Source organism: Haliotis asinina, chromosome 11, assembly GCF_037392515.1.
Source record: "Haliotis asinina isolate JCU_RB_2024 chromosome 11, JCU_Hal_asi_v2, whole genome shotgun sequence".
Classification (NCBI taxonomy): Eukaryota; Metazoa; Mollusca; class Gastropoda; order Lepetellida; family Haliotidae; genus Haliotis; species Haliotis asinina.
The window spans coordinates 4,146,371-4,156,768 of NC_090290.1; the positions used below are offsets into that span (position 1 = coordinate 4,146,371).

The window sequence follows — 10,398 nt, forward strand, 5'->3', positions numbered from 1 at the left end:
CGATCTGACAGCAGTAGATCAGGCGTTGACGGATATGTTGGCCATGTAACCTCAGTGAATGAATGTGAATCTGTGTCCCTCACAACATGGCAACGAGCCCTTTTATCTATACTTTCAGTCATTTCCCGAAAGTACGAGCACCTACGGCCATCGCCAACATCGTAGAATGCCCTTGAAACAATCTCCCGGAAGTAAACAAACAGGAAGTCAAGGGCAGATAATTCCCGGACAAGCCTGCTGCGAGAATCCTAAATATGCGGATCATCTATTATACGAAATGTGACCCATTAATAATTATTACTCAATTAATAACAAAATATTCAGAAAATACACACGCATAACAAAATCTGGACTGACAATCCAAGTAGGTGTAACCAATATAGGGGTTTATTGCATGTGATTTATTAATACCCACATGGGTGTCACACATCTTCTGCATAAGATCACGGATATAAGATCTAATGGTAGCTATATAATCTGACTATGGAATCAGAAGTGGTGTCGTTGAGTGCTGCCTTAGCAGCAAGATCGGCCATTGTGTTCCCAGAGATTCCTGTGTGGCTGGGTATGCAACAAAAGACTATGTCACATCGGCCAGTAGCAAGATCATTATATAATTCAATAATTTCAATTAAAAGTGGATGTTTACTAGATAAGTTTTTAATAGCCTGATGACATGAAAGAGAGTCAGAAAAGATTAAATGTTGTTTATGTGTAGGATGTCTTTGAATGTATGTGAGAGCTGTTAGTATTGCGTTTGCTTCTGCTGTAAAAATAGAGCTGTTATCCAATAATCTAGAAGATATTGTTTTGGATCCAAAAACAATGGCACATGCAACGGCGCCACCATACTTGGACCCATCAGTAAATAAGGATTTGTATGTACTATATTTACTTTTTAATGGATCATATTCTTGTTTATATTGTAATTCGTTAGTTTCTGATTATTTCAACTTTGTCAGTGTTAGGTCAACTTGTGGCCTCACTAATTGCCAAGGAGGAGAAGAAAGAAGACGGGAAGGAGATACATTCTCCAACTCAATGCCAGCAGCAGAAACGTATTGTTGAATTCGTATCCCAAGAGGAGGAACAAGTGAAGTTTTACTATTATACATATCCTTATAAAGAGGATTAGAACGCAGTTGTGAGCAGGATTGGATTCATTTGAATATAACTGTGTAAGATATTGTAAAGACAATTTGACACGGCAAAGTTTCAAAGATGGCTCATTGGCCTCAACGCAGAGACTGTCAGTGGGAGATGTTCTGAAAGATCCAAGACATAGCCTCAGACCTTGGTGATGTACAGAATCTAATAGCTTTAGGTTGCTTTTGCAGGCTCCACCATTCACAATGGAACCGTAATCAAGTTTCGATCGAACAGAGATCTATATAAGTGAAGGAGGGTAGTTTGGTCCCCTCCCCACTTTGAATTAGAAACAACTTTTAACAAATCGAGTGGCTTCAGGCATTTGGTTTTGAGGTACTTAATATGAGGCAGAAAGGTTAGATGCGAGTCAAAGATGAGACCAAGAAATTTAGCCTCCTTCACAACTTTGATGGATGTACCATTTAATGATGGGGTCTTTACGGGGTTTGCATTTCCTACAGAAATGTATACAATTAGTTTGAATTTTGTTTAGTTTGTTTGTTTTGTATTTATAACTGTCTCTCAATAGTTCACATATTTTTACCACGGCAAGAAATATTAAAATCATCAACAAATAATGATCCATCAATTGAATCACTCAAAACCTTTGAAAGACTATGTATTTTAATACTAAGTAGCGTGACCGACAAAATACTGCCTTGTGGGACAAACTGATCCTGATTATAATGAGCAGACAGGGTTGAACCCACGCGGACTTGAAATTGCCTGTCGGTTAAAAACTGTGATACAAAGAGAGGCAAACGACCTCGCCAACCAAAATCCTTTAAAATGCCATGCTTCCGCGTAGTATCGTTTGCTTTCTCAAGATAAAAAAATATAGATACTGCGTGTTGTTTGGCGATAATAGCATTTGTGACGAAGGACTCTAAACGTACTAAATGATCAATAGTTCTTCTATTCTTCCAAAAAACACATTGAATATTTGTAATGAGGTTATTAGTTTCCAGATACCAAATTAGTCTGTTATTTACCATTCGTTCCATGGTTTTACAGACGCAGGTGCTTAAAGATATCGGTATGTATTGTGATTGATCCGTGTGATCCCGGCCAGGTTTTAGCACTGGCACTACAATGGCATTACGCCACGAAGGAGGAAAAATTCCACACATCCACATCTTTTCAAATACATCTAATAGTGTCACCAGACATGGCTCAGGCAAGTGTTTCTGTAGCTGGGAATGAATATTGTCATCACCTGCTGCAGCATCATGAGTTTGATCAAGAGCCGTGTGGAGCTCATGTAATGAAAACACTTCATTATAGTCTTCACCAGTATTGGAATCGAAATTAACTTTTGTTTTTTCCTGTTGTTTTTGGTATCTCTGAAATTCAGGGACATAATTTGCCGAGGAAGAATTTTTTGCAAGAGGTTCGCGAATTGTATTTGCAATGTCCGCTTTGCTAGTTACTAATTTGTCACTATCTTTAAGATGTTGAACAGCAGATTTTGAACCTTTGCCTTTTATTCACTGAACCATGTTCCACACCTTAGACATGGGTGTATGTGAATTAATTTTTGAAATTCCTCTAAGATTGGCACTTGTTTTGCTTATACGTACGTCTTTCCTTAGCACTAGTAATTTTAACATTGTTGAAGTTATGAACAGTAGGATTTCTGCTTTCTTCCAACGTTTTCTTGCCTGTTTGAATTCGTCAGTAAACCATGGTTTACGAATATGAGGAGTTGCAGAGGACTTAGGAATGGTTTGATTAGAAATTTCATTCAGTTGTGTTGAGAACATCAGGATGGGATCTGGTACATTACTGAAGTGATTAGGTGTTTTCATATACAGGTCAATTTGACTTACTGAAATTCCACCGTGATGAAGGTGGATTGTCACTTGGTGTTATAGATTTCAAGAGAGTAGGGAAGTGATCGCTTCCGCAAAGGTCATTATGTACAGACCATTCAAATTTATTGAGAATGTTCGACTATGTGACGGCTGGATCAAGTGCAGATTACGTTCCCGTGGCTGGATGCAAATAAATGTTGGAATCATCATTAAAAACATATAAGTTATTATTGGAAATAAAGCCTTCAATAACTTTCCCTTTATTGTTTGTATTTGTATTACCCCATAGAGGGTTGTGCCCATTTAAGTCGCCCATGATGATGCATGGCCTCGGGAGTTGATCATACAAACTTTGAAGGTCAGTTTGACGAAGAACTGATGAAGGTGGTACATATAATGAGCACAAAGTTAGAGCAATGTGCAAGGTCAGTCGGATAGCAACAGCTTGAAGATTAGTATTCAGCGGAACGGCACTATGAATCTTGTCCTGTCTGACCAGGATACTAGATCCTCCTGTAGTTTTGTCCCCATTGGGAGAAAATGAATGGTAACAACTGTATTGTCGTAAGTTAAAAACATCAGTATGTTTAAGATTCGTCTCCTGGAGACACAATGCTGAAGGTTTAAAGTCCTGTAACAATAGAAGAATCTCATTATAATTCTTCCTAAGTCCTCTGCAATTCCATTGTATTAGTGTATCCGTCATTTAGGATGTGTTATCGGTGAAAGTTCACGACCCTTTTTCTTAGGAGAATGGCTCTGAGAGCGGGTTGTCAGAGAAGATAACACCCCCATGTCATCTAAAAGATCAAATCTGTTTAAAAGTCACACAGGGCCTCTTTGTCCTTTAGGAAGACGGTCACTTCTATTTTGCTTTTAAGAGTAATCTACATTTACATTCTTCTTTTTGATAACCGGTGTAGGTGCTGTTTGAGTTTCAGAGGATTGTGATGTTTTTCGTGAGGAAGAAACAGAAGGAAGATCCTGAATACTCATAGGTGTCTGAGCTGTCTGCCAGGTCAAGTCTGTTTGGCAGTCAATAGATTTAGTGGAAGGTCGCGTCACCTCTGCATATGTTGACTTACCTCTCAATAGTGTTACCAGAGGGTGTATCTGAAGTTGCCAACTTCCTTGCTTCTGAAAAGCTTATGTTCTTTTCAGTTTTAATACGTTGGATACTCATTTCAAACAGCCATACTGGACACTCTTTAGAAGACGACATGTTAGATCCAGAACAATTTACACATCTTATTTCATGTGCTGCTGTTGTGATCTTTACCAGCACAGCATGAACAAGAAGCATAATTTTTACAAGTGTTCTGCTTATGACCAAACTTCTGACAGTGAAAACATCTCAGTGGATTTGGAAAATACATGTCAATTTTCATAGAGAAGCATCCTACTTTAATTGATTGAGGTAAACTGGGTACATCAAACGTAAGCAAGTAAGTATTTGAGGGTGAATTTATTCCATCCTTCTTAAAGCTGAATCGTTTAGCTTTGACCACGCCTTGCATACGCAGCTGACTGACAATGGCATCGGTTGACAGATCAGCAAGTTTCTTATCTCTGTCTTGGATGATTCCTATGCTAAATTTTAAAGATTTGTGAGCATAGCATTTTACAGAGATAATTGCGAATGATTTTGCTTCCAGAAGATTGGCCGCTTGCTCTCTCTTTAGACATTCTATGAGAATTGAACCCGATCTAGTTTTTGTAACACTCTTGACAATCCCAGCAAATCCTTGAATTGCTTTCTCTAGTAGAAAGATAGAACAAGATGTTAACTTTTTCTCACTTGATTCAGCGACAATGAATCAATGCCAAGTGGTACCTTCAGACGTTCAGTCTGGTCCTCATCATCAGTATCATCAATGTGATAACGTTTTCGCTTTTGTTTGGTTTTGATTTGCCATGTTAATAGATTTGTGTGTCATCCTCCTGGCTCCCCACCCACCATGGAGTGTCAACAAGGACGATGCCTAATGCTTGTGGGCCTCCAACAGTCGGCGCCAAGGATACCAAGAGGATATACCCAAGCACAGCATTATAGATATGCACCACAAGATTGGCTCATGAGCCACCACCCTCTGGGCATAAGACTCTAGGCAAAGTTCATGTATACAAAATTCAAGTTGAATAATATTCACTAAACCAAGGGCGCCAAGATCAAAATTTAAACAATCCCAAATCACATTTTGTGCAAATTTAAACATAAAATCCATGCACAGGGCTTGGCATGACCAGCCAATTGGTTGAACCGGGCCCATTCAACCACCCGTCTAGGTGAAGTCAGGGCCAAAGTGGTATGTTGAGCAATAGAAACACTGGTCCTGCTCCTATTGCCCCAACCACCAGGATCCCCTCCTCCGCCGACACAGGGCTGGATCCCACGGCAAACGGGTTGGTGGACCAAATATCCCCCCGGGTCTACAATGGGTGTGAAGGCTTCTTAGCGTTACCCAACACCCAACACGAGCCGTTCACGGGTGCCTCCAACCGTTCAGAGAGAGACAATATAAACACCTCAGCTGAATAGCCAGCTGGGAGGAAGCGATGCCCTCAAGCGATGCCCATCTGTTGCACGTCAACAGATCAAACCACCACCCCCAACTCCAGTAAGTGACTAGGTGAGTAACTTATCAATCACCGGAAGAGACATACAGCCATGTATTGGGATTGGCGGCTTGTATCAGCAAGCTGAAATATCCACCGGGTGTACTGTCGAGAGCTGCTGTCTGCCGTGCTGCTTTATAACAAGTAGGGCAATACCATGGATAGTTAGCCTTTTGTACACAGCCTACCCTGTACTCACTATAAAGTGACTACTTCCTAAATTATTTGACCGATTTTCGTGGAATTTTGCATGCACCTCGAATGATGCTCCAGGAAGTAATATACACAATAGAACAGGAACGGTTCCCCCTAAAACCTTAACTAGGTTTAATTAGGGGTTTAGAGTGAAGTGGTCGCGTTCCCTACTGTGTATACTACTAACTGAGGGACTGAAAATGTGAGGGAATGTCACCAGACACAAGAAAGAAACCAGTAGTTGTCAGCGTGTGTTTCATGTAGGAAGGTTTTCGCTGCCCTGATCTTTCTTTACTGTGAAAGAAATCTTTCTTCAGTTCTGTTACTAACACGGGACCAAAACCCGGATAATACACTATTGAAATCAACGTAAATACAGGAGAAATTACATGCAATAACCGGAGTTTCATATTTTCACTGGAATATCCCAACTTCGGGCATATATTTCTTTCAAATCTAACCTTTGAAACATATGCTCATCATATATTTTCGTAAGCACAAATACCTCGTTCGTGAATGCCCTGACCGGATTATCAGGTATTTCCAAACACGAAATGCAAAACAGATACTTCAATACCATGATCATACAGTATTTCCAACGCATACCTTTGTGGAGTTGGAAACATGTAAATTTATTTTTCAAATTTGCAAATCTTTACACACTTCTAGATATGTTTCTATCACACAGGATTTTTAGGATTATTTATATGAATGGTGCACATATCTTCATGTTATCGCCTTGTCTACAGTGTTGGTAAGGTGCTTGTTTTGAGGGATTAAAAGGTTCATTGGGAACAAGGGGCGATGATGTGACCATTTGTTCTCGTAAGTGTACCAACTCGTAATTTCTTAAATCTAGTAGCTCACTATTGTAAACCATTTTTGGCAGTTCATAACTGGAATATTATTGCAGTGCATGTGACCTTTCTTAATAGTCTCACAGTGCCTGAACCATGTTATTTCTCCTTCTGCTCAGCCTTTGCAATAAGAACAGCCTTTGTCCACATTTGTTTAACTAACGCAAACGTATACGACAACTAACAATGCCATATCAAATTATACATTCGGTAAGACATGAAATGAGCAATAGTTTTAGCGATATGACGAGATAGTGTAGCTATATGACCAGATAGCACAGCGGGAGTGAGTTCTCTCCATATACCATGGGCATGATGGACCTCCGTGCCTTTCGTAAAATTCGTCCTGATTGTCCTGTTTAAAGTGACTATCAATAAACTCAGAATGTGGAAGCTAATGTCACAAGAGTAAATGTGATATTGCATTTCTGTAATTTTCCACATTGGAGAAGTCCTTTCTACAAGATTATATTTCGTTGTTTGGCTTATGGCTGTTACGCCTCCGTGATACAAATGACGTTAGATCTTTAGCCCAACAGTAAGAGTTTATGTGCTTATGTGGTTATGTGCTTAAACTAGACATATCATGAAGACTTTAGAAAATAATACGACGGCTTTAGTCTAGACGATTGTGGCGATCCAGTTCATGACAGATCGGTTTCATGAACAACGAGCAAACGCCACAAATTCTACGACTTGCATAGTTGGACATGATGAATAAGACACAGCGGAGAAATATAGGACCAAATGTCTTTCAAACAAGCACTGCTGTAAGGGCACGCAAATAAGATAATTGATAGGGCATGTTTACAAAACTAACTCACGTCGCTGATTGAAATCTTCAGCACCCAGGATTCCTCGCGATGTTGAATGATATCTGATTGTTTCCACGGATGGACAGACTGCACTGCGTACATGACAAACGTCATACATACGAGCCAGAATTAAGGGAAATGAAAATTAATTCATGATTTTGCAAACGAATATTGCATTAGTAATTCAAATGTGATTGTTTATATAGTAGCCAAAGAGAATATATCTTCGTGTACGTGTGTGCTAAGGTAAAGCTCTGGCTATAAATGCCGTTCATTTGTCTGGCTAATATTTGCCATCGAGTGCTCCGGGACCTATAAATTCATTCGGAAATAACCCATTTGTAATAGTGAACACACGATAGTCGTCCAGTGACAACTGAAATAATGTGTGATTTAGGAACAGGAATAAATCTCTTTGTATTCAGTGCTTTTGTTTTATTCTGTGTGTTCGAATTGACTTTCGAACCCGAGCTAACAGTAGAGTAAGGTAACCTAACACCTTTATAGCGCCGATCATCTTGTTTCGTAAGGGGGGGGGGTGGGTTTGGGGTTGCAGACTGCTTAATTGGCATTATTTGATGAACATTGTGATGATTTTTGCTCTGGGTTGCTTCGTTTTATTATGGCGTACAACGTTTCAGGGCGTGTTCTAATGGTTGTGGGGCTAGAACAAGCCTAAAACGTTGTACAGCAGAATATAAAAGGGGAAGGAATAGTCATGAAGCATGGCGCTGTGACATTTGTATATGTAGGAGGCACCTAATATGATGTCCAGATGCCCGAAAACTAGACAACTGAATGTAGAAAGCCAGGTCACTGCTATAGAGCTCTAGGACGACCTTTGATATGGGTCGAAGCTCTTCTACTGATGACGGACGTCCCCACCAATCAAAGCCCACCTAACATAATTAGCCTCCCATGTGGCCTACCAAATTTTCCATAGTGTGGAAACATGGTTACTTTCCGTTGCAGCAAGTGCGAAAATATGACAGAAGCATTCCGACAGATGCTGTTTTGTTTTCTTCGGTTTTCAATTAAAGAAATGGTTATGTACCGGCAGTCTGCCCAACAAGAGTGAAAAATGCTTTCTGGTCGTGGCGTCTTTTCAATTCTACATGATTTGATGATATATCAAAAATTGGATAAATGTGGTCACGTTTATCATTTTAGACAAGCTTCAGCAAGTGGAGTGATACCCATACAAAGAAGTATGAGCGCACAAAACCTGCGCTCGAAAACCGACACTAGCTACCAGTCAAGGAGAGGATTGAATTAAAACTGCCATTAATGTTTGTCTTCAAGGATCTTATTGCCTTGCGCCTAAATAAGTTAAGGAGCTAATCACCCTCTATCAGCCAAGAAGGATATTACGATCAAAGTCAACTGTCTTGGTTTTGATCCAGTCACATGTACTGCCACACACGATCATAGAGCATTAGATGCGGAAAACAGTAGCTGCGATGTGGAAGTGAGTGAGTGAGTGAGTTAATGTTTAGCGCCACATCTGCAATATTGCAGCCATATCGTGACGAGAACAATTTAATTTTAGAATAAATAAACTGAGAACGTAAAATCCTGCCGTCGGAGGACAGTAAAAGTTCTAGATTATCGTAGATATGAAACTTAAAACTAGCATGTGAAACTAAAACGGTGTAATTAAAGACAATACAATATAGTGTAAAACATCCTGAGTCAGTGCTTGTTATCCTAGTCAACGTATAGATTTTGTAAACGATCACCCATTTCCCCAGTCAATGATTACAATGACACAGGTTGTGAGTGAGTTAATATTTAGTGTCACATCGCCAATATTTCAGCTATGTCGTGACGAGAACAGTATAACATATCCTCTCGCATACGTCGTTTCTACAACATCAGTACTTAAGCGGATAACTATAAAGTACGTTTCTTACCTTAGCTGACATATTTAAGCAATCAATAAACACATTGTCCCATGTCAGAAATATCCCCGTTAAAAGGCGCGACTCCCATTTGTATGCGATGTCAAAATCTGATCAATAAAGTAACGTCGCCAGTTTTCGAACGCTTTCATAGATTTAAAATTCTGACAGGGCTTCCCCGCTGAGACAGTCCAGTGACTTTCATTTGCCATCTACATATTGCACACGACGCTTCACAGTGATGTTTGTGTGACATATTTAAGATATCCTAACATTTGATAATTGATATGCATTCAAGAAAAGGAAGCAAGCATTAATTGCACTATATTTACAATATTTCCAATGTGACACTAACATTTGGAACCTTCAGTCGAAGCGTTGTTTTGGAGCTGATGCGAGGGAATTCCTGCTGACTCGTTATAACGCGAGACACCGCGAACAAAATGGCCGTTCGAAAATAGGAGTCATTCGAAAACAGGTTCCGCGACTAGACATCAATATGAAACTAATAACTTTAAAACCTGTCATTGAATGACAGTAAAGTACTAGAGTATTACAGATGTACATTTAAAACTGGTATGCTATCATATAACAATATCACTACAGACAGTACAACATAAAAAACGAGCGATGAATCACCAACAACGTGAAGTAGCTCATCACACTAATCTCTATGGAGACATACAGTACTTTTGCTACCTGCATGGACCCCGTTGGGTTTACGCCATAATTTAAAAAACACTAAAATACTACAATTTAAGTGTGTTAACATTTCCTTCGATATTTTTTTGGACTTTTGTATCCTATCAGGTGGACAGTAGTTTTACAGTGCTTTAATCCCCTTCGAGGATACAGCCACAAACAATTGCAGTTTATGACCTCAAATACCAATGATAAAGCACTTAGCTATTTAAGAATAACTAGTTCAAAATTTAGATTGTCTACCTACCTGTATACCTAACTGTGAAATACGGTCCGTACATGTACGACGTTCAGTGTCATCACCCACGATACGCCCTAATCAGATGGCATATCGACCGTTTGGGTGAAT

At 39.6% G+C, this 10,398-nt stretch overlaps 1 protein-coding gene across 2 annotated transcripts in view; it reads right to left on the minus strand.

The window, feature by feature from the left end:
• The window catches only part of LOC137256086 (sodium-dependent proline transporter-like), a 30,916-nt gene extending 20,518 nt beyond the window's left edge, over window positions 1-10,398 (minus strand). For both annotated transcript variants that reach the window (XM_067793786.1, XM_067793785.1), the window contains exon 1: window positions 10,297-10,398. The gene's annotated coding sequence lies outside the window, so the exon portion shown is untranslated. The remainder of the gene's footprint in view (window positions 1-10,296) is intronic.